This window comes from Sminthopsis crassicaudata, chromosome 5, assembly GCF_048593235.1.
Source record: "Sminthopsis crassicaudata isolate SCR6 chromosome 5, ASM4859323v1, whole genome shotgun sequence".
Classification (NCBI taxonomy): Eukaryota; Metazoa; Chordata; class Mammalia; order Dasyuromorphia; family Dasyuridae; genus Sminthopsis; species Sminthopsis crassicaudata.
Genome location: NC_133621.1, coordinates 37046468 through 37071610, shown reverse-complemented (window position 1 = coordinate 37071610; position 25143 = coordinate 37046468). Strand labels below are relative to the sequence as shown.

The following is a 25143-nucleotide window of genomic DNA, read 5'->3' as shown; positions in this document are numbered from 1 at the left end:
CATCCTGAATCTTTACTCCAATTAGAAATCTGATTGCCTAATTTTGTATCCTGGTTAAGTGTTTAGTTTTTTTTTTGTTTTTTTTTTTTTATTAATTCATCTTATTTGATTAATTGTTTTTAATCTGTCTCACTCTGTATTCAGGATCTATGGGCTGACTGATCAGTGGGGGATCCACTGACCTATTTATCATGCCTCATTTTATTTGGCTAATAAATCATACAGCTCAGCTTGACCCCTCAGCTATTTAATTAGCTTTCATAGACAGTTAAACATTTTCAGGTGTGGCCCACAATTACGACTGTCTGTTCCCTTCCTTTGAAGCACAGAAGAAAATATTGGCCAAAAATCATTTTATAATAGCAAAGAATTAGAAATTGAGGGGATGCCCTTTAGTTGGGGAATGGCTGAACAAGATGTAGTATAGGGTTGTGACAGAATACTATAGTGCTAGAAGAAATGACAAACACATTAGTTTGCAGATAACTTGGAAAGACTTCTATGACCTCATACAAAGTGAAGTGACTAAATTCAAGAGATCATTGTACACAGTAACAGCAATATCATGAAAAAAGATCAGCTGGAAAAGATTTAGCTATTCTTGAAGAAAATTGTTTTTGTACATTTTGTAACATTCCTTTAAAAAAATGGAGTCGTAATTCTCTTCCTCTTTCTAAACCCTCCCCCACCTGTTGTGTTATCGATTATATATGTAAGGTCATGGAATACCTATTAACCGTGTTGCCTCCCCCCAAAAGAAAAGGCAAGTATAATAATAAAGTAAAACTAAACATACTTTAATCTTCACTCAGAGGTGGATAACATTTTCCTGAGGGGATCTTCATAGTCCTCTTTGATCATTGGATTGATTAGGGATCAATGATAAAAATGATTTTAAAAAAAGATTATCTATTTCTTTCATTGTTGACCATTCTGGCAATAATGCTTACTATGGATAATTTCTTCAGGTTCTGCTCATTTCATTTTTCCTTCCTTCATATCAGAGTGATTCATACAATGAGCCCTATCTCCTCCCTCTATTTCCCGTTAGGTTCCTTCCTGGGGGCTAAGTCAGTACTTAACAGTTCTCTAGCTCAGAGTTGACACCTTTAGTTGCCACCTCTAAAGGAGTTGACACCTTCGCAAGAGCTTGCTGATTGGTCTGTAAGCCCATTCTCCGGGAGTATTTAAGGAGCCAGGATTCCGGAAGAAGGGAATTGCAGATTCTGCGGTGGAGCTGACTGGGGACGCTTGGACAAGAGAAGATTCGCAAGAACGGAAGGAAAAGCAGAGAAAAATCCTCCTCCCAGAGAAGGCTTATAATTGAGAGCAGACAGGACACTCCAATTTAGCGCCCAACGCGGGGAGCTGTGCTGGAGGCAGCAGCAGCAGCAGAGGCAGCAGCAGCAGCAGCAGCAGAGGCAGCAGCAGCAGCAGCAGCAGCGGCCTCAGAAGCAGCGGCAGCAGCAGCTGCGGCAGCAGCAGCTGCGGCCTCAGAAGCAGCGGCAGCAGCAGCAGCGGCCTCAGAAGCAGCGGCAGCAGCAGCAGTGGCCTCAGAAGCAGCGGCAGCAGCAGCACTAGCAGAAGCGGCAGCGGCAGCAGCAGCCTCCTGAGGAGCTTAACATGGCGACGGGGGGGCCGGCGGCGGGGGGTCTGCGCGAGCAGCGGCGCTACGGCTTATCTGGCGGGAGCCTGGGCCAGGACAATCTCACCGTGGTGCACGTGAAGCTCACGGACACGGCGATCCGGGCGCTGGAGACCTACCAGAGCCACAAGCATGGAACTCCTTCCAGACCTTCCATTCAGTTCCAGGGATTCGAGGGGCTGCTCAGAATTCCCAAAAAGGATCGTCCAAAGGAAGTGCAGAACTTTGGCTTCTCCCTGTCCACCCCTGGCAAAGATCACCCTCAGGAAAGCTTTGAGTGCGTCCGCCAAACTGTCTCCCCTTCTGGGGCCTCACAGCTCCACTGCCTGGGAGTTATTCAAGATCAAGTTACAGTCAGGGCAACAAAGGACTCCTCTCAAGTGCCAAGAGAAGGCAGGAGGCAGGCAGAAGAGGAATCCCGGAACCCAGGGACAAACGTTAGCAAAGCCGGCGGACCCATTGCAGGAAGAAGAGAAGAAATTGGGAAAGCGCCTCCAGCTGGGCCACAGGCAGCCCCCGAGAGAAAAAGGGCAGCTCCTATTGAGCCTGCACCTACCCTCCAGAAGACCCAGCTGAAGGACAGTGTTTCTGGGCGGCCCTACAGGGCCAGGGTGATTCACCTCCTGGCCCTGAAGACTTACAAGAAACCAGAACTCTTGGCTCGATTACAGAGAGATGGCGTTTCTCCAAAAGACAAGGACTCCCTCGGAGCCATCCTTCAACAGGTGGCCAAGCTGAATCCCAAGGACCTCTCTTATTCCTTAAAGGATTCTGTATTTCAAGAGCTCCAAAAAGATTGGCCGGGATACAATGAGACAGAGAGAGAGTCCCTGGAGTTAGTGCTATCGAGAAAATTGAATCCATCTCCCCAGAATGACTCGAGCACCAGCGCTTCAGAAGCTCCTCAACGTTCTAGGAAAGAGGCTGCGCCTTCTGCTTCTCAGAAACGCCTCTTGGATTCAGATTTCATAGATCCTTTAAGGAATAAAAAACCTCGGATATCTCACCTGACAAAGAGAGCTCATCCAACATGCAACGGTCATTTGAATTCTACCCTTCAAAAAAATGCTGGGGCTCCACCCCCACCCCCATCACCTCCTCCCTCTCCTCCTCCTCCTCCTCCTCCTCCTCCTCCTCCAACTGCTGCCAGCCCAACTCCACCACCTCTTCCTTCAACCCACCTTCCAGTTTCAAATCCTCCTCAGACTGCAAAGTCTAGCTCCAAGTCCCCTAGCACTCCAGAAGGCAGGGGGACTCAAGATCTACCTATGGACAGCTGTAGTCCAAATGGTAGCATCTTTGAGCGCCAGCAGGACAAAGATACCTCTAGGACTTCTTTGGAAATCCCACCCCCTGATTCAATCCTGTCGAAGGGTGCAAAGCCCATGGAAGACAAGCATTCAATGGCACATAAAAAATCTAAAGAAAAATCTAAAAAACATAAGGAAAAGGACCCAATTCAAAAACAGCCCATTGAGGAAAAGGGGAAAGACCTTAAGACGAAAGAGGAAATTGCCAAGCTAAATAGCTCTAGTCTGGATTCAAATGATGGAGTTAAAGAGGTTGGCCCTACCTCCACTGACCCTTCATCAACTATTGAACTGCCAGATTACTTAATAAAATATATTGCTATTGGCTCACATGAGCAACGCCAGAATTATACAGATGACTTCAATACAGAGTATGATGAGTATAGAACTTTGCATGCCAGAATGGAGACGGTGGCCACAAGGTTTAGGAAACTTGATGCAAAACGTCAGCGTCTTTCTCCAGGCTCCAAAGAGTATCAGACTCTTCATGAAGAGGTCTTAAAAGAATATCAGAAGCTCAATCAGGCTAGTCCCAATTACCACGAAGAAAAATCCAGATGTGATTATCTTCATAACAAGTTGGCTCACATCAAAAGACTAATAGGTGAATTCGACCAACAGCACTAGACCTCTGCTTAGACCAGAAGATGTGAATAAACTTAAGCTTATTTATTTAAAATTTCAAATGAATTGCTGGAAGATTCTAAAATATTGAAACTTGGCCATTTGAAAGTTTCACTATTAGCAAACTTTGGGTTACGTTTTTTTTTTTTTTTTTAATTTTGTAATTTTTTTACCACAATATTTCTTGTATTCATTTTTTCCAAATTTCCCCCTCTCTCCCTCTACTCCCTCCCCTAGATGACAGGCAATCCCACACATGTTAAATGTGTTAACAGCATATCCTAGATACAATATATGTGTGGAAAACCAAACTTCTTCTTGCACAGTAAGAATTGTATTCTGAAGGAACAAGTAACCTGGGTGGAAAGACAATAGTGCAAACAGTTTACACTCAACTCCCAGTGTTCCTTCTCTGGGTGTAGCTGTTTCTGTCCATCATTGCTCAACTGGAACTGAATCAGATTTTCTCTTTGTTGAAGATATCCACTTCAATCAGAATATTTCTCCATACAGTAGTATTGCTGTAGTGTACAGTGATCTCCTGGTTCTGCTCATTTCACTCAGCATCAGTTCATTGGAAGTCTTTCCAAGCCTCTCTATATTCACCCTGCTGGTCATTTCCTACAGAGCAATACTATTCCATAACATTCATATAGCATAATTCACCCAACTATTCTCCAATTGATGGGCATCCATTCAATTTCCATTTTCTACCCACTACAAATAGGGCTGCCACAAACATTTTGGCACATACAGGTCCCTTTCCATTCTTTAGTATTTCTTTGGGATATAAGCCCAGTAGTAGGACTGCTGAATCAAAGGGTATATACACACTTTCATAACTTTTTGGGCATAGTTCCAAATTGCTTTCCAGAATGGCTGGATTCTTTCACAACTCCACCAGCAAGGCCTCAGTGTCCCAGTTTTCCCGCATTCCCTCCAACATTCATTATGATCTTTTCCTGTCATCTTAGCCAAAATGACAGAAGTGTAGTGGTATCTCAGAGTAGTCTTAATTGGTATTTCTTTGATCAAGAGTGATTTGGAACACTCTTTCATATGAATGGAAGTCGTTTCACTTTCATCATCTGAAAATTTTCTGTTCCTATCCTTTCACCATTTATCAATTGGGGAATGGTTTGATTTCTTATAAATTAGAGTCCGTTCTCTATATATTTTGGAAATGAGACCTTTATCAAAATCTTCATCTGTAAACATATTTTCCCAATTTGTTACTTCCCTTCTAATCTTGTTTGCATTAGTTTTTTTGTTTTGTTTTTTTGTTTTTGGTTTTTTTTGGTTTTTTTGTACAAAAGTTTTTTAATTTCATGTAATCAAAATCTTCTATTTTGTGATCAATAATGATCTCTAGTTCTCCATTGGTCCTAAATTCCTTCCTTTTCCACAAGTCTGAGAGGTAAACTATCCTATATTCCTCTAATCTATTTATGATCTCATTCTTTATGCATAAATCATGGACTCATTTTGATCTTACCTTGGTATATGGTGTTAAGTGTGAGTCCATATCTAATTTCTGCCATACTAATTTCCATTTTTCCCAACAGCTTTTTTCAAATAATGAATTCTTATCCCAAAAGTTGGTATCTTTGGGTTTGTCAAACTCTAGATTGCTATAGTTGTACACTATTTTGTCCTGTGAACCTAAGGTGTTCCAATGATCCACTAATCTATTTCTTAGCCAATAGCAAATTATTCCCTTAATCTGTTTCACGACTTTTATTGCCGAGGCTAGCATTTCTAATACATTATTGAATAGTAATGGTGATAGTGGGCAACCTTGTTTCACTTCTGATCTTACTGGGAAAGGTTCCAGGTTATCCCCATTACATATGATGCTTACTGATAGTTTTAAATATATGCTCCTGACTATTTTAAAGAATAGTCCATTTATTCCTATACCCTCAAGTGTTTTTAATAGGAATGGATGTTGTCTTTTGGGGATAAAGAAATATTTGATCCTGATTATTCTAAGGAATAGTCCATTTATTCCTATACTCTCAAGTGTTTTTTAGTAGGAATGGATGTTGTATTTTATCAAATGTTTTTTCTGCATCTCCTGACAAAGTCATATGGTTTTTATTAATTTGATTATTAATATGGTTAATTATACTAATAGTTATCCTAATATTAAACCAGCCCTGTATTCCTCGTGTGAATCCTACTTGATCATAGGGTATTATCCTGCGGATGATTTTCTGAAGTCTTTTTGCTAATATCTTATTTAAGATTTTAGCATCAATATTCATTAAGGAGATTGGTCTATTGTTTTCTTTCTGTTTTCAACCTTCCTTCATCCCCTCTTTTCCCAAATAGTTTATATAACATTGGGCTAATTGTTCTTTAAATGTTTGGTAGAAGTCACATGACAAAAACTGCTGAGAAAACTGGAAATTAGTATGGCAGAAACTAGGCATGGACCCACATTGAACACCCCATACTAAGATAAGAACAAAATGGGTCCGAGATTTAGGCATAAAGAACGAAATCATAAATAAAATGGAGGAACATGGGATGGTTTCCCTCTCGGACTTGTGGAGGAGGAAGGAGCTGTTGTCCAAGGGAGAACTAGAGACCAGTATTGATCACAAAATAGAAAATTTTGATGACGCCAAATTAAAAAGTTGCTGCACAAGCAAAACTAATGCCAACAAGATTAGAAGGGAAGTAACAAATTGGGTAAACATTTTTACAGTTAAAGGTTCTGATAAAGGGCTCATCTCCAAATTATACAGAGAATTGACTTGACTTTATAAGAAATCAAGCCATTCTCCAATTGATAAATGGTCAAAGGATATGAACAGACAATTTTCAGATGATGAAATTAAAACTATTTCCACTCATATGAAAGAGTGTTCCAAACCACGATTGGTCAGAGAAATGCAAATTAAGACAACTCTGAGATATCATTGGACACCTGTCAGATTGGCTAAGATGACAGGAACTAATAACGATGAACGTTGGAGGGGCTGTGGGAAAACTGGGACACTGATGCATTGTCGGTGGAGTTGTGAAAGAATCCAACCATTCTGGAGAGCAATGTGGAATTATGCCCAAAAAGTTATCACAATGTGCATACCCTTTGACCCAGCACTGCTACTACTGGGCTTATATCCCAAGGATATACTAAAGAAGGGAAAGGTGTGCCAAAATGTTTCTGGCAGCCCTTGTCATAGTGGCTAAACCTGGAAAATGAATGGATGTCCATCAATTGGAGAATGGTTGGGTAAATTATGGTATATGAATGTTATGGAATATTATTGTTCTGTAAGAAATGACCAACTGGAGGAATACGGAGAGGCTTGGAGAGACTTATATCAACTGATGCTGAGTGAAACGAGTAAAACGAGGGGATCATTATAAACTTCAACAATGATACTGAATGAGGATGTATTCTGATGGAAGTGGATATCTTCAACATAGAGAAGAGCTGATCCAATTCCAATTGGTCAATGATGGACAGAATCAGCTACACCCAGAGAAGGGACACTGGGAAATGAGTGTAAACTAGGAGCATTGGTTTTTGGTTTGGTTTGGTCTGGTTTGGTTTGGTTTCTCTTCCCAGATTATTTATACCTTGAGAATACAATCCTTCCTTTGCAACAACAACAGAATGGGGTTCTGCACATATATATTGTACCTAGGATATACTATAAGGTATGGGAATGCCTGCCATCTAGGGGAGAGGGTGGAGGGAAGGAGGGGGAAACCCGGAAGAAAAGGTAGGACAGGGGATAAGGTTGTAAAAAAAAAAAATTACCTATGCATATGTACTGTCAAAAATGTTATACTTATACAAACTTAAGAAACAAAAAAGAAGATGAAGATCTTCTTGATCTTGAAAAAAAAAAAAATAAACCCATATTCTGGCTGGGCACTTAGGGTAAGGGGAATAGAGAGATTAGCATAATGGCTCCTTCCCTCGAGGAACTTGCATCTAATAGGAGAAATAAGCCTGAATAGGACAACTTGTTGGGAATAGGGTGAAGAGAATTCCTATTCTGGTAACAGTATGACTTAATGCCCTATAAGAACCCTTGTACTGAGATCTGGGGATTTTGTAAAGTTCAGATCATCTCATACATGCCATTTTTGACAAGTGGATGCCACTCATCAATTCAACGTGTATATACTAAGGACATACTTGTGTGCTAAGATTTGGCAACCCAAATTGAACATTTATCAAAAGTCTTCTAGCATCACATAGAATCACAAAGTTCTTTAAGCCCGGAGGGAATTGGAACAGCAAACAGCAGTGAAGCAAACTGCCTCTTTATTGGCACTTCATTGTGGAGCTAGCACATTTCCTTTTCTGTTCAGTTAGCCTAGTCCAAGATATGTCTTGTGAGAAAACTTTACTCAGTCAAGGGAATTGGGGGAAATCTCATTGCATTGTCTGAATCTAGACCTGCATGATCAGGAAACTAGATTATTAAGCCTAGACCTTAACTGAAAAGGTCGGTTATGATGACCAGGGAACCTGGCCCATCACAGATTTATGCAAGGACTTTTCTCACATGGGTTCATCTTCATCAACCGGTATGTTTTATCTGAAAACTGGCCCCAATCTGGTCAGTTATCATTTCCATGGTTTTTGACTGTTCATAAACACTTGGAAGGGAGGAAGAGGACATCTCTTTTTCTTATTTTAGGGAATTGTATTTGTTTAATATCCCCCCCCAAAAATTTGGAACATCCTGAATCTTTACTCCAATTAGAAATCTGATTGCCTAATTTTGTATCCTGGTTAAGTGTTTAGTTTTTTTTTTTTTTTTTATTAATTCATCTTATTTGATTAATTGTTTTTAATCTGTCTCACTCTGTATTCAGGATCTATGGGCTGACTGATCAGTGGGGGATCCACTGACCTATTTATCATGCCTCATTTTATTTGGCTAATAAATCATACAGCTCAGCTTGACCCCTCAGCTATTTAATTAGCTTTCATAGACAGTTAAACATTTTCAGGTGTGGCCCACAATTACGACTGTCTGTTCCCTTCCTTTGAAGCACAGAAGAAAATATTGGCCAAAAATCATTTTATAATAGCAAAGAATTAGAAATTGAGGGGATGCCCTTTAGTTGGGGAATGGCTGAACAAGATGTAGTATAGGGTTGTGACAGAATACTATAGTGCTAGAAGAAATGACAAACACATTAGTTTGCAGATAACTTGGAAAGACTTCTATGACCTCATACAAAGTGAAGTGACTAAATTCAAGAGATCATTGTACACAGTAACAGCAATATCATGAAAAAAGATCAGCTGGAAAAGATTTAGCTATTCTTGAAGAAAATTGTTTTTGTACATTTTGTAACATTCCTTTAAAAAAAATGGAGTCGTAATTCTCTTCCTCTTTCTAAACCCTCCCCCACCTGTTGTGTTATCGATTATATATGTAAGGTCATGGAATACCTATTAACCGTGTTGCCTCCCCCCAAAAGAAAAGGCAAGTATAATAATAAAGTAAAACTAAACATACTTTAATCTTCACTCAGAGGTGGATAACATTTTCCTGAGGGGATCTTCATAGTCCTCTTTGATCATTGGATTGATTAGGGATCAATGATAAAAATGATTTTAAAAAAAGATTATCTATTTCTTTCATTGTTGACCATTCTGGCAATAATGCTTACTATGGATAATTTCTTCAGGTTCTGCTCATTTCATTTTTCCTTCCTTCATATCAGAGTGATTCATACAATGAGCGCTATCTCCTCCCTCTATTTCCCGTTAGGTTCCTTCCTGGGGGCTAAGTCAGTACTTAACAGTTCTTTAGCTCAGAGTTGACACCTTTAGTTGCCACCTCTAAAGGAGTTGACACCTTCGCAAGAGCTTGCTGATTGGTCTGTAAGCCCATTCTCCGGGAGTATTTAAGGAGCCAGGATTCCGGAAGAAGGGAATTGCAGATTCTGCGGTGGAGCTGACTGGGGACGCTTGGACAAGAGAAGATTCGCAAGAACGGAAGGAAAAGCAGAGAAAAATCCTCCTCCCAGAGAAGGCTTATAATTGAGAGCAGACAGGACACTCCAATTTAGCGCCCAACGCGGGGAGCTGTGCTGGAGGCAGCAGCAGCAGCAGCGGCAGCAGCAGCAGCAGCAGCAGCGGCCTCAGAAGCAGCGGCAGCAGCAGCAGCGGCCTCAGAAGCAGCGGCAGCAGCAGCACTAGCAGAAGCGGCAGCGGCAGCAGCAGCCTCCTGAGGAGCTTAACATGGCGACGGGGGGGCCGGCGGCGGGGGGTCTGCGCGAGCAGCGGCGCTACGGCTTATCTGGCGGGAGCCTGGGCCAGGACAATCTCACCGTGGTGCACGTGAAGCTCACGGACACGGCGATCCGGGCGCTGGAGACCTACCAGAGCCACAAGCATGGAACTCCTTCCAGACCTTCCATTCAGTTCCAGGGATTCGAGGGGCTGCTCAGAATTCCCAAAAAGGATCGTCCAAAGGAAGTGCAGAACTTTAGCTTCTCCCTGTCCACCCCTGGCAAAGATCACCCTCAGGAAAGCTTTGAGTGCGTCCGCCAAACTGTCTCCACTTCTGGGGCCTCACAGCTCCACTGCCTGGGAGTTATGCAAGATCAAGTTACAGTCAGGGCAACAAAGGACTCCTCTCAAGTGCCAAGAGAAGGCAGGAGGCAGGCAGAAGAGGAATCCCGGAACCCAGGGACAAACGTTAGCAAAGCCGGCGGACCCATTGCAGGAAGAAGAGAAGAAATTGGGAAAGCGCCTCCAGCTGGGCCACAGGCAGCCCCCGAGAGAAAAAGGGCAGCTCCTATTGAGCCTGCACCTACCCTCCGGAAGACCCAACTGAAGGACAGTGTTTCTGGGCGGCCCTACAGGGCCAGGGTGATTCACCTCCTGGCCCTGAAGACTTACAAGAAACCAGAACTCTTGGCTCGATTACAGAGAGATGGCGTTTCTCCAAAAGACAAGGACTCCCTCGGAGCCATCCTTCAACAGGTGGCCAAGCTGAATCCCAAGGACCTCTCTTATTCCTTAAAGGATTCTGTATTTCAAGAGCTCCAAAAAGATTGGCCGGGATACAATGAGACAGAGAGAGAGTCCCTGGAGTTAGTGCTATCGAGAAAATTGAATCCATCTCCCCAGAATGACTCGAGCACCAGCGCTTCAGAAGCTCCTCAACGTTCTAGGAAAGAGGCTGCGCCTTCTGCTTCTCAGAAACGCCTCTTGGATTCAGATTTCATAGATCCTTTAAGGAATAAAAAACCTCGGATATCTCACCTGACAAATAGAGCTCATCCAACATGCAACGGTCATTTGAATTCTACCCTTCAAAAAAATGCTGGGGCTCCACCCCCACCCCCATCACCTCCTCCCTCTCCTCCTCCTCCTCCTCCTCCTCCTCCAACTGCTGCCAGCCCAACTCCACCACCTCTTCCTTCAACCCACCTTCCAGTTTCAAATCCTCCTCAGACTGCAAAGTCTAGCTCCAAGTCCCCTAGCACTCCAGAAGGCAGGGGGACTCAAGATCTACCTATGGACAGCTGTAGTCCAAATGGTAGCATCTTTGAGCGCCAGCAGGACAAAGATACCTCTAGGACTTCTTTGGAAATCCCACCCCCTGATTCAATCCTGTCGAAGGGTGCAAAGCCCATGGAAGACAAGCATTCAATGGCACATAAAAAATCTAAAGAAAAATCTAAAAAACATAAGGAAAAGGACCCAATTCAAAAACAGCCCATTGAGGAAAAGGGGAAAGACCTTAAGACGAAAGAGGAAATTGCCAAGCTAAATAGCTCTAGTCTGGATTCAAATGACGGAGTTAAAGAGGTTGGCCCTACCTCCACTGACCCTTCATCAACTATTGAACTGCCAGATTACTTAATAAAATATATTGCTATTGGCTCACATGAGCAACGCCAGAATTATACAGATGACTTCAATACAGAGTATGATGAGTATAGAACTTTGCATGCCAGAATGGAGACGGTGGCCACAAGGTTTAGGAAACTTGATGCAAAACGTCAGCGTCTTTCTCCAGGCTCCAAAGAGTATCAGACTCTTCATGAAGAGGTCTTAAAAGAATATCAGAAGCTCAATCAGGCTAGTCCCAATTACCATGAAGAAAAATCCAGATGTGATTATCTTCATAACAAGTTGGCTCACATCAAAAGACTAATAGGTGAATTCGACCAACAGCACTAGACCTCTGCTTAGACCAGAAGATGTGAATAAACTTAAGCTTATTTATTTAAAATTTCAAATGAATTGCTGGAAGATTCTAAAATATTGAAACTTGGCCATTTGAAAGTTTCACTATTAGCAAACTTTGGGTTACGTTTTTTTTTTTTATTTTGTAATTTTTTTACCACAATATTTCTTGTATTCTTTTTTTCCAAATTTCCCCCTCTCTCCCTCTACTCCCTCCCCTAGATGACAGGCAATCCCACACATGTTAAATGTGTTAACAGCATATCCTAGATACAATATATGTGTGGAAAACCAAACTTCTTCTTGCACAGTAAGAATTGTATTCTGAAGGAACAAGTAACCTGGGTGGAAAGACAATAGTGCAAACAGTTTACACTCAACTCCCAGTGTTCCTTCTCTGGGTGTAGCTGTTTCTGTCCATCATTGCTCAACTGGAACTGAATCAGATCTTCTCTTTGTTGAAGATATCCACTTCAATCAGAATATTTCTCCATACAGTAGTATTGCTGTAGTGTACAGTGATCTCCTGGTTCTGCTCATTTCACTCAGCATCAGTTCATTGGAAGTCTTTCCAAGCCTCTCTATATTCACCCTGCTGATCATTTCCTACAGAGCAATACTATTCCATAACATTCATATAGCATAATTCACCCAACTATTTTCCAATTGATGGGCATCCATTCAATTTCCATTTTCTACCCACTTCAAATAGGGCTGCCACAAACATTTTGGCACATACAGGTCCCTTTCCATTCTTTAGTATTTCTTTGGGATATAAGCCCAGTAGTAGGACTGCTGAATCAAAGGGTATATACACACTTTCATAACTTTTTGGGCATAGTTCCAAATTGCTTTCCAGAATGGCTGGATTCTTTCACAACTCCACCAGCAAGGCCTCAGTGTCCCAGTTTTCCCGCATTCCCTCCAACATTCATTATGATCTTTTCCTGTCATCTTAGCCAAAATGACAGAAGTGTAGTGGTATCTCAGAGTAGTCTTAATTGGTATTTCTTTGATCAAGAGTGATTTGGAACACTCTTTCATATGAATGGAAGTCGTTTCACTTTCATCATCTGAAAATTTTCTGTTCCTATCCTTTGACCATTTATCAATTGGGGAATGGTTTGATTTCTTATAAATTAGAGTCCGTTCTCTATATATTTTGGAAATGAGACCTTTATCAAAATCTTCATCTGTAAACATATTTTCCCAATTTGTTACTTCCCTTCTAATCTTGTTTGCATTAGTTTTTTTTTGTTTTGTTTTTGTTTTGTTTTTTTTGTACAAAAGTTTTTTAATTTCATGTAATCAAAATCTTCTATTTTGTGATCAATAATGATCTCTAGTTCTCCATTGGTCCTAAATTCCTTCCTTTTCCACAAGTCTGAGAGGTAAACTATCCTATATTCCTCTAATCTATTTATGATCTCATTCTTTATGCATAAATCATGGACTCATTTTGATCTTACCTTGGTATATGGTGTTAAGTGTGAGTCCATATCTAATTTCTGCCATACTAATTTCCATTTTTCCCAACAGCTTTTTTCAAATAATGAATTCTTATCCCAAAAGTTGGTATCTTTGGGTTTGTCAAACTCTAGATTGCTATAGTTGTACACTATTTTGTCCTGTGAACCTAAGGTGTTCCAATGATCCACTAATCTATTTCTTAGCCAATAGCAAATTATTCCCTTAATCTGTTTCACGACTTTTATTGCCGAGGCTAGCATTTCTAATACATTATTGAATAGTAATGGTGATAGTGGGAAACCTTGTTTCACTTCTGATCTTACTGGGAAAGGTTCCAGGTTATCCCCATTACATATGATGCTTACTGATAGTTTTAAATATATGCTCCTGACTATTTTAAAGAATAGTCCATTTATTCCTATACCCTCAAGTGTTTTTAATAGGAATGGATGTTGTCTTTGGGGGATAAAGAAATATTTGATCCTGATTATTCTAAGGAATAGTCCATTTATTCCTATACTCTCAAGTGTTTTTTAGTAGGAATGGATGTTGTATTTTATCAAATGTTTTTTCTGCATCTCCTGACAAAGTCATATGGTTTTTATTAATTTGATTATTAATATGGTTAATTATACTAATAGTTATCCTAATATTAAACCAGCCTTGTATTGCTCGTGTGAATCCTACTTGATCATAGTGTATTATCCTGCGGATGATTTTCTGAAGTCTTTTTGCTAATATCTTATTTAAGATTTTAGCATCAATATTCATTAAGGAGATTGGTCTATTGTTTTCTTTCTGTTTTCAACCTTCCTTCATCCCCTCTTTTCCCAAATAGTTTATATAACATTGGGCTAATTGTTCTTTAAATGTTTGGTAGAAGTCACATGACAAAAACTGCTGAGAAAACTGGAAATTAGTATGGCAGAAACTAGGCATGGACCCACATTGAACACCCCATACTAAGATAAGAACAAAATGGGTCCGAGATTTAGGCATAAAGAACGAAATCATAAATAAAATGGAGGAACATGGGATGGTTTCCCTCTCGGACTTGTGGAGGAGGAAAGAGTTGTTGTCCAAGGGAGAACTAGAGACCAGTATTGATCACAAAATAGAAAATTTTGATGACGCCAAATTAAAAAGTTGCTGCACAAGCAAAACTAATGCCAACAAGATTAGAAGGGAAGTAACAAATTGGGTAAACATTTTTACAGTTAAAGGTTCTGATAAAGGGCTCATCTCCAAATTATACAGAGAATTGACTTGACTTTATAGGAAATCAAGCCATTCTCCAATTGATAAATGGTCAAAGGATATGAACAGACAATTTTCAGATGATGAAATTAAAACTATTTCCACTCATATGAAAGAGTGTTCCAAACCACGATTGGTCAGAGAAATGCAAATTAAGACAACTCTGAGATATCATTGGACACCTGTCAGATTGGCTAAGATGACAGGAACTAATAACGATGAACGTTGGAGGGGCTGTGGGAAAACTGGGACACTGATGCATTGTCGGTGGAGTTGTGAAAGAATCCAACCATTCTGGAGAGCAATGTGGAATTATGCCCAAAAAGTTATCACAATGTGCATACCCTTTGACCCAGCACTGCTACTACTGGGCTTATATCCCAAGGATATACTAAAGAAGGGAAAGGTGTGCCAAAATGTTTCTGGCAGCCCTTGTCATAGTGGCTAAACCTGGAAAATGAATGGATGTCCATCAATTGGAGAATGGTTGGGTAAATTATGGTATATGAATGTTATGGAATATTATTGTTCTGTAAGAAATGACCAACTGGAGGAATACGGAGAGGCTTGGAGAGACTTATATCAACTGATGCTGAGTGAAACGAGTAAAACGAGGGGATCATTATAAACTTCAACAATGATACTGAATGAGGATGTATTCTGATGGAAGTGGATATCTTCAACATAGAGAAGAGCTGATCCAATTCCAATTGGTCAATGATGGACAGAATCAGCTACACCCAGAGAAGGGACACTGGGAAATGAGTGTAAACTAGGAGCATTGGTTTTTGGTTTGGTTTGGTCTGGTTTGGTTTGGTTTCTCTTCCCAGATTATTTATACCTTGAGAATACAATCCTTCCTTTGCAACAACAACAGAATGGGGTTCTGCACATATATATTGTACCTAGGATATACTATAAGATATTTAAGATGTATGGGAATGCCTGCCATCTAGGGGAGAGGGTGGAGGGAAGGAGGGGGAAACCCGGAAGAAAAGGTAGGACAGGGGATAAGGTTGTAAAAAAAAAATTACCTATGCATATGTACTGTCAAAAATGTTATACTTATAAAAACTTAAGAAACAAAAAAGAAGATGAAGATCTTCTTGATCTTGAAAAAAAAATAAATAAACCCATATTCTGGCTGGGCACTTAGGGTAAGGGGAATAGAGAGATTAGCATAATGGCTCCTTCCCTCAAGGAACTTGCATCTAATAGGAGAAATAAGCCTGAATAGCACAACTTGTTGGGAATAGGGTGAAGAGAATTCCTATTCTGGTAACAGTATGACTTAATGCCCTATAAGAACCCTTGTACTGAGATCTGGGGATTTTGTAAAGTTCAGATCATCTCATACATGCCATTTTTGACAAGTGGATGCCACTCATCAATTCAACGTGTATATACTAAGGACATACTTGTGTGCTAAGATTTGGCAACCCAAATTGAACATTTATCAAAAGTCTTCTAGCATCACATAGCATCACAAAGTTCTTTAAGCCCGGAGGGAATTGGAACAGCAAACAGCAGTGAAGCAAACTGCCTCTTTATTGGCACTTCATTGTGGAGCTAGCACATTTCCTTTTCTGTTCAGTTAGCCTAGTCCAAGATATGTCTTGTGAGAAAACTTTACTCAGTCAAGGGAATTGGGGGAAATCTCATTGCATTGTCTGAATCTAGACCTGCATGATCAGGAAACTAGATTATTAAGCCTAGACCTTAACTGAAAAGGTCGGTTATGTTGACCAGGGAACCTGGCCCATCACAGATTTATGCAAGGACTTTTCTCACATGGGTTCATCTTCATCAACCGGTATGTTTTATCTGAAAACTGGCCCCAATCTGGTCAGTCAGTTATCATTTCCATGTTTTTTGACTGTTCACAAACACTTGGAAGGGAGGAAGAGGACATCTCTTTTTCTGATTTTAGGGAATTGTATTTGTTAAATATCCCCCCCACAAATTGGAACATCCTTACTCTTTACTCCAATTAGAAATCTGATTGCCTAATTTTGTATCCTGGTTAAGTGTTTAGTTTTTTTTTTTTATTAATTCATCTTATTTGATTAATTGTTTTTAATCTGTCTCACTCTGTATTCAGGATCTATGGGCTGACTGATCAGTGGGGGATCCACTGACCTATTTATCATGCCTCATTTTATTTGGCTAATAAATCATACAGCTCAGCTTGACCCCTCAGCTATTTAATTAGCTTTCATAGACAGTTAAACATTTTCAGGTGTGGCCCACAATTACGACTGTCTGTTCCCTTCCTTTGAAGCACAGAAGAAAATATTGGCCAAAAATCATTTTATAATAGCAAAGAATTAGAAATTGAGGGGATGCCCTTTAGTTGCGGAATGGCTGAACAAGATGTAGTATAGGGTTGTGACAGAATACTATAGTGCTAGAAGAAATGACAAACACATTAGTTTGCAGATAACTTGGAAAGACTTCTATGACCTCATACAAAGTGAAGTGACTAAATTCAAGAGATCATTGTACACAGTAACAGCAATATCATGAAAAAAGATCAGCTGGAAAAGATTTAGCTATTCTTGAAGAAAATTGTTTTTGTACATTTTGTAACATTCCTTTAAAAAAATGGAGTCGTAATTCTCTTCCTCTTTCTAAACCCTCCCCCACCTGTTGTGTTATCGATTATATATGTAACGTCATAGAATACCTATTAACCGTGTTGCCTCCCCCCAAAAGAAAAGGCAAGTATAATAATAAAGTAAAACTAAACATACTTTAATCTTCACTCAGAGGTGGATAACATTTTCCTGAGGGGATCTTCATAGTCCTCTTTGATCATTGGATTGATTAGGGATCAATGATAAAAATGATTTTAAAAAAAGATTATCTATTTCTTTCATTGTTGACCATTCTGGCAATAATGCTTACTATGGATAATTTCTTCAGGTTCTGCTCATTTCATTTTTCCTTCCTTCATATCAGAGTGATTCATACAATGAGCGCTATCTCCTCCCTCTATTTCCCGTTAGGTTCCTTCCTGGGGGCTAAGTCAGTACTTAACAGTTCTCTAGCTCAGAGTTGACACCTTTAGTTGCCACCTCTAAAGGAGTTGACACCTTCGCAAGAGCTTGCTGATTGGTCTGTAAGCCCATTCTCCGGGAGTATTTAAGGAGCCAGGATTCCGGAAGAAGGGAATTGCAGATTCTGCGGTGGAGCTGACTGGGGACGCTTGGACAAGAGAAGATTCGCAAGAACGGAAGGAAAAGCAGAGAAAAATCCTCCTCCCAGAGAAGGCTTATAATTGAGAGCAGACAGGACACTCCAATTTAGCGCCCAACGCGGGGAGCTGTGCTGGAGGCAGCAGCAGCAGCAGAGGCAGCAGCAGCAGCAGCAGCAGCAGCAACAGCGGCCTCAGAAGCAGCGGCAGCAGCAGCACTAGCAGAAGCGGCAGCGGCAGCAGCAGCCTCCTGAGGAGCTTAACATGGCGACGGGGGGGGCCGGCGGCGGGGGGTCTGCGCGAGCAGCGGCGCTACGGCTTATCTGGCGGGAGCCTGGGCCAGGACAATCTCACCGTGGTGCACGTGAAGCTCACGGACACGGCGATCCGGGCGCTGGAGACCTACCAGAGCCACAAGCATGGAACTCCTTCCAGACCTTCCATTCAGTTCCAGGGATTCGAGGGGCTGCTCAGAATTCCCAAAAAGGATCGTCCAAAGGAAGTGCAGAACTTTAGCTTCTCCCTGTCAACCCCTGGCAAAGATCACCCTCAGGAAAGCTTTGAGTGCGTCCGCCAAACTGTCTCCACTTCTGGGGCCTCACAGCTCCACTGCCTGGGAGTTATTCAAGATCAAGTTACAGTCAGGGCAACAAAGGACTCCTCTCAAGTGCCAAGAGAAGGCAGGAGGCAGGCAGGAGAGGAATCCCGGAACCCAGGGACAAACGTTAGCAAAGCCGGCGGACCCATTGCAGGAAGAAGAGAAGAAATTGGGAAAGCGCCTCCAGCTGGGCCACAGGCAGCCCCCGAGAGAAAAAGGGCAGCTCCTATTGAGCCTGCACCTACCCTCCGGAAGACCCAGCTGAAGGACAGTGTTTCTGGGCGGCCCTACAGGGCCAGGGTGATTCACCTCCTGGCCCTGAAGACTTACAAGAAACCAGAACTCTTGGCTCGATTACAGAGAGATGGCGTTTCTCCAAAAGACAAGGACTCCCTCGGAGCCATCCTTCAACAGGTGGCCAAGCTGAATCCCAAGGACCTCTCTTATTCCTTAAAGGATTCTGTATTTCAAGAGCTCCAAAAAGATTGGCCGGGATACAATGAGACAGAGAGAGAGTCCCTGGAGTTAGTGCTATCGAGAAAATTGAATCCATCTCCCCAGAATGACTCGAGCACCAGCGCTTCAGAAGCTCCTCAACGTTCTAGGAAAGAGGCTGCGCCTTCTGCTTCTCAGAAACGCCTCTTGGATTCAGATTTCATAGATCCTTTAAGGAATAAAAAACCTCGGATATCTCACCTGACAAAGAGAGCTCCTCCAACATGCAACGGTCATTTGAATTCTACCCTTCAAAAAAATGCTGGGGCTCCACCCCCACCCCCATCACCTCCTCCCTCTCCTCCTCCTCCTCCTCCTCCTACTCCTCCTCCTCCTCCTCCTCCTCCAACTGCTGCCAGCGCAACTCCACCACCTCTTCCTTCAACCCACCTTCCAGTTTCAAATCCTCCTCAGACTGCAAAGTCTAGCTCCAAGTCCCCTAGCACTCCAGAAGGCAGGGGGACTCAAGATCTACCTATGGACAGCTGTAGTCCAAATGGTAGCATCTTTGAGCGCCAGCAGGACAAAGATACCTCTAGGACTTCTTTGGAAATCCCACCCCCTGATTCAATCCTGTCGAAGGGTGCAAAGCCCATGGAAGACAAGCATTCAATGGCACATAAAAAATCTAAAGAAAAATCTAAAAAACATAAGGAAAAGGACCCAATTCAAAAACAGCCCATTGAGGAAAAGGGGAAAGACCTTAAGACGAAAGAGGAAATTGCCAAGCTAAATAGCTCTAGTCTGGATTCAAATGATGGAGTTAAAGAGGTTGGCCCTACCTCCACTGACCCTTCATCAACTATTGAACTGCCAGATTACTTAATAAAATATATTGCTATTGGCTCACATGAGCAACGCCAGAATTATACAGATGACTTCAATACAGAGTATGATGAGTATAGAACTTTGCATGCCAGAATGGAGACGGTGGCCACAAGGTTTAGGAAACTTGATGCAAAACGTCAGCGTCTTTCTCCAGGCTCCAAAGAGTATCAGACTCTTCATGAAGAGGTCTTAAAAGAATATCAGAAGCTCAACCAGGCTAGTCCCAATTACCACGAAGAAAAATCCAGATGTGATTATCTTCATAACAAGTTGGCTCACATCAAAAGACTAATAGGTGAATTCGACCAACAGCACTAGACCTCTGCTTAGACCAGAAGATGTGAATAAACTTAAGCTTATTTATTTAAAATTTCAAATGAATTGCTGGAAGATTCTAAAATATTGAAACTTGGCCATTTGAAAGTTTCACTATTAGCAAACTTTGGGTTACGTTTTTTTTTTTTTTTAATTTTGTAATTTTTTTTCCACAATATTTCTTGTATTCATTTTTTCCAAATTTCCCCCTCTCTCCCTCTACTCCCTCCCCTAGATGACAGGCAATCCCACACATGTTAAATGTGTTAACAGCATATCCTAGATACAATATATGTGTGGAAAACCAAACTTCTTCTTGCACAGTAAGAATTGTATTCTGAAGGAACAAGTAACCTGGGTGGAAAGACAATAGTGCAAACAGTTTACACTCAACTCCCAGTGTTCCTTCTCTGGGTGTAGCTGTTTCTGTCCATCATTGCTCAACTGGAACTGAATCAGATCTTCTCTTTGTTGAAGATATCCACTTCAATCAGAATATTTCTCCATACAGTAGTATTGCTGTAGTGTACAGTGATCTCCTGGTTCTGCTCATTTCACTCAGCATCAGTTCATTGGAAGTCTTTCCAAGCCTCTCTATATTCACCCTGCTGGTCATTTCCTACAGAGCAATACTATTCCATAACATTCATATAGCATAATTCACCCAACTATTCTCCAATTGATGGGCATCCATTCAATTTCCATTTTCTACCCACTACAAATAGGGCTGCCACAAACATTTTGGCACATACAGGTCCCTTTCCATTCTTTAGTATTTCTTTGGGATATAAGCCCAGTAGTAGGACTGCTGAATCAAAGGGTATATACACACTTTCATAACTTTTGGGGCATAGTTCCAAATTGCTTTCCAGAATGGCTGGATTCTTTCACAACTCCACCAGCAAGGCCTCAGTGTCCCAGTTTTCCCGCATTCCCTCCAACATTCATTATGATCTTTTCCTGTCATCTTAGCCAAAATGACAGAAGTGTAGTGGTATCTCAGAGTAGTCTTAATTGGTATTTCTTTGATCAAGAGTGATTTGGAACACTCTTTCATATGAATGGAAGTCGTTTCACTTTCATCATCTAAAAATTTTCTGTTCCTATCCTTTCACCATTTATCAATTGGGGAATGGTTTGATTTCTTATAAATTAGAGTCCGTTCTCTATATATTTTGGAAATGAGACCTTTATCAAAATCTTCATCGGTAAACATATTTTCCCAATTTGTTACTTCCCTTCTAATCTTGTTTGCATTAGTTTTTTTGTTTTGTTTTTTTGTTTTTGTTTTTTTTTGTTTTTTTTGTACAAAAGTTTTTTAATTTCATGTAATCAAAATCTTCTATTTTGTGATCAATAATGATCTCTAGTTCTCCATTGGTCCTAAATTCCTTCCTTTTCCACAAGTCTGAGAGGTAAACTATCCTATATTCCTCTAATCTATTTATGATCTCATTCTTTATGCATAAATCATGGACTCATTTTGATCTTACCTTGGTATATGGTGTTAAGTGTGAGTCCATATCTAATTTCTGCCATACTAATTTCCATTTTTCCCAACAGCTTTTTTCAAATAATGAATTCTTATCCCAAAAGTTGGTATCTTTGGGTTTGTCAAACTCTAGATTGCTATAGTTGTACACTATTTTGTCCTGTGAACCTAAGGTGTTCCAATGATCCACTAATCTATTTCTTAGCCAATAGCAAATTATTCCCTTAATCTGTTTCACGACTTTTATTGCCGAGGCTAGCATTTCTAATACATTATTGAATAGTAATGGTGATAGTGGGCAACCTTGTTTCACTTCTGATCTTACTGGGAAAGGTTCCAGGTTATCCCCATTACATATGATGCTTACTGATAGTTTTAAATATATGCTCCTGACTATTTTAAAGAATAGTCCATTTATTCCTATACCCTCAAGTGTTTTTAATAGGAAAGGATGTTGTCTTTTGGGGATAAAGACATATTTGATCCTGATTATTCTAAGGAATAGTCCATTTATTCCTATACTCTCAAGTGTTTTTTAGTAGGAATGGATGTTGTATTTTATCAAATGTTTTTTCTGCATCTCCTGACAAAGTCATATGGTTTTTATTAATTTGATTATTAATATGGTTAATTATACTAATAGTTATCCTAATATTAAACCAGCCCTGTATTCCTCGTGTGAATCCTACTTGATCATAGTGTATTATCCTGCGGATGATTTTCTGAAGTCTTTTTGCTAATATCTTATTTAAGATTTTAGCATCAATATTCATTAAGGAGATTGGTCTATTGTTTTCTTTCTGTTTTCAACCTTCCTTCATCCCCTCTTTTCCCAAATAGTTTATATAACATTGGGCTAATTGTTCTTTAAATGTTTGGTAGAAGTCACATGACAAAAACTGCTGAGAAAACTGGAAATTAGTATGGCAGAAACTAGGCATGGACCCACATTGAACACCCCATACTAAGATAAGAACAAAATGGGTCCGAGATTTAGGCATAAAGAACGAAATCATAAATAAAATGGAGGAACATGGGATGGTTTCCCTCTCGGACTTGTGGAGGAGGAAGGAGCTGTTGTCCAAGGGAGAACTAGAGACCAGTATTGATCACAAAATAGAATATTTTGATGACGCCAAATTAAAAAGTTGCTGCACAAGCAAAACTAATGCCAACAAGATTAGAAGGGAAGTAACAAATTGGGTAAACATTTTTACAGTTAAAGGTTCTGATAAAGGGCTCATCTCCAAATTATACAGAGAATTGACTTGACTTTATAGGAAATCAAGCCATTCTCCAATTGATAAATGGTCAAAGGATATGAACAGACAATTTTCAGATGATGAAATTAAAACTATTTCCACTCATATGAAAGAGTGTTCCAAACCACGATTGGTCAGAGAAATGCAAATTAAGACAACTCTGAGATATCATTGGACACCTGTCAGATTGGCTAAGATGACAGGAACTAATAACGATGAACGTTGGAGGGGCTGTGGGAAAACTGGGACACTGATGCATTGTCGGTGGAGTTGTGAAAGAATCCAACCATTCTGGAGAGCAATGTGGAATTATGCCCAAAAAGTTATCACAATGTGCATACCCTTTGACCCAGCACTGCTACTACTGGGCTTATATCCCAAGGATATACTAAAGAAGGGAAAGGTGTGCCAAAATGTTTCTGGCAGCCCTTGTCATAGTGGCTAAACCTGGAAAATGAATGGATGTCCATCAATTGGAGAATGGTTGGGTAAATTATGGTATATGAATGTTATGGAATATTATTGTTCTGTAAGAAATGACCAACTGGAGGAATACGGAGAGGCTTGGAGAGACTTATATCAACTGATGCTGAGTGAAACGAGTAAAACGAGGGGATCATTATAAACTTCAACAATGATACTGAATGAGGATGTATTCTGATGGAAGTGGATATCTTCAACATAGAGAAGAGCTGATCCAATTCCAATTGGTCAATGATGGACAGAATCAGCTACACCCAGAGAAGGGACACTGGGAAATGAGTGTAAACTAGGAGCATTGGTTTTTGGTTTGGTTTGGTCTGGTTTGGTTTGGTTTCTCTTCCCAGATTATTTATACCTTGAGAATACAATCCTTCCTTTGCAACAACAACAGAATGGGGTTCTGCACATATATATTGTACCTAGGATATACTATAAGATATTTAAGATGTATGGGAATGCCTGCCATCTAGGGGAGAGGGTGGAGGGAAGGAGGGGGAAACCCGGAAGAAAAGGTAGGACAGGGGATAAGGTTGTAAAAAAAAAATTACCTATGCATATGTACTGTCAAAAATGTTATACTTATACAAACTTAAGAAACAAAAAAGAAGATGAAGATCTTCTTGATCTTGAAAAAAAATAAATAAACCCATATTCTGGCTGGGCACTTAGGGTAAGGGGAATAGAGAGATTAGCATAATGGCTCCTTCCCTCAAGGAACTTGCATCTAATAGGAGAAATAAGCCTGAATAGGACAACTTGTTGGGAATAGGGTGAAGAGAATTCCTATTCTGGTAACAGTATGACTTAATGCCCTATAAGAACCCTTGTACTGAGATCTGGGGATTTTGTAAAGTTCAGATCATCTCATACATGCCATTTTTGACAAGTGGATGCCACTCATCAATTCAACGTGTATATACTAAGGACATACTTGTGTGCTAAGATTTGGCAACCCAAATTGAACATTTATCAAAAGTCTTCTAGCATCACATAGCATCACAAAGTTCTTTAAGCCCGGAGGGAATTGGAACAGCAAACAGCAGTGAAGCAAACTGCCTCTTTATTGGCACTTCATTGTGGAGCTAGCACATTTCCTTTTCTGTTCAGTTAGCCTAGTCCAAGATATGTCTTGTGAGAAAACTTTACTCAGTCAAGGGAATTGGGGGAAATCTCATTGCATTGTCTGAATCTAGACCTGCATGATCAGGAAACTAGATTATTAAGCCTAGACCTTAACTGAAAAGGTCGGTTATGTTGACCAGGGAACCTGGCCCATCACAGATTTATGCAAGGACTTTTCTCACATGGGTTCATCTTCATCAACCGGTATGTTTTATCTGAAAACTGGCCCCAATCTGGTCAGTTATCATTTCCATGTTTTTTGACTGTTCACAAACACTTGGAAGGGAGGAAGAGGACATCTCTTTTTCTTATTTTAGGGAATTGTATTTGTTTAATATCCCCCCCAAAAAATTTGGAACATCCTTAATCTTTACTCCAATTAGAAATCTGATTGCCTCATTTTGTATCCTGGTTAAGTGTTTAGTTTTTTTTTTTTTTTTTTATTAATTCATCTTATTTGATTAATTGTTTTTAATCTGTCTCACTCTGTATTCAGGATCTATGGGCTGACTGATCAGTGGGGGATCCACTGACCTATTTATCATGCCTCATTTTATTTGGCTAATAAATCATACAGCTCAGCTTGACCCCTCAGCTATTTAATTAGCTTTCATAGACAGTTAAACATTTTCAGGTGTGGCCCACAATTACGACTGTCTGTTCCCTTCCTTTGAAGCACAGAAGAAAATATTGGCCAAAAATCATTTTATAATAGCAAAGAATTAGAAATTGAGGGGATGCCCTTTAGTTGGGGAATGGCTGAACAAGATGTAGTATAGGGTTGTGACAGAATACTATAGTGCTAGAAGAAATGACAAACACATTAGTTTGCAGATAACTTGGAAAGACTTCTATGAC

At 40.5% G+C, this 25143-nt stretch overlaps 3 pseudogenes; all 3 read left to right on the top strand.

Moving 5' to 3' along the window:
- The first annotated feature begins 1623 nt into the window (after positions 1-1623).
- Positions 1624-3582, top strand: LOC141543815 (RNA polymerase II elongation factor ELL2 pseudogene; annotated as a pseudogene).
- A 6226-nt stretch (positions 3583-9808) lies between these two features.
- LOC141543814 (RNA polymerase II elongation factor ELL2 pseudogene) lies at positions 9809-11761 on the top strand (annotated as a pseudogene).
- Positions 11762-16285: 4524 nt separating this feature from the next.
- Positions 16286-19929, top strand: LOC141543813 (RNA polymerase II elongation factor ELL2 pseudogene; annotated as a pseudogene).
- Positions 19930-25143: the final 5214 nt, after the last annotated feature.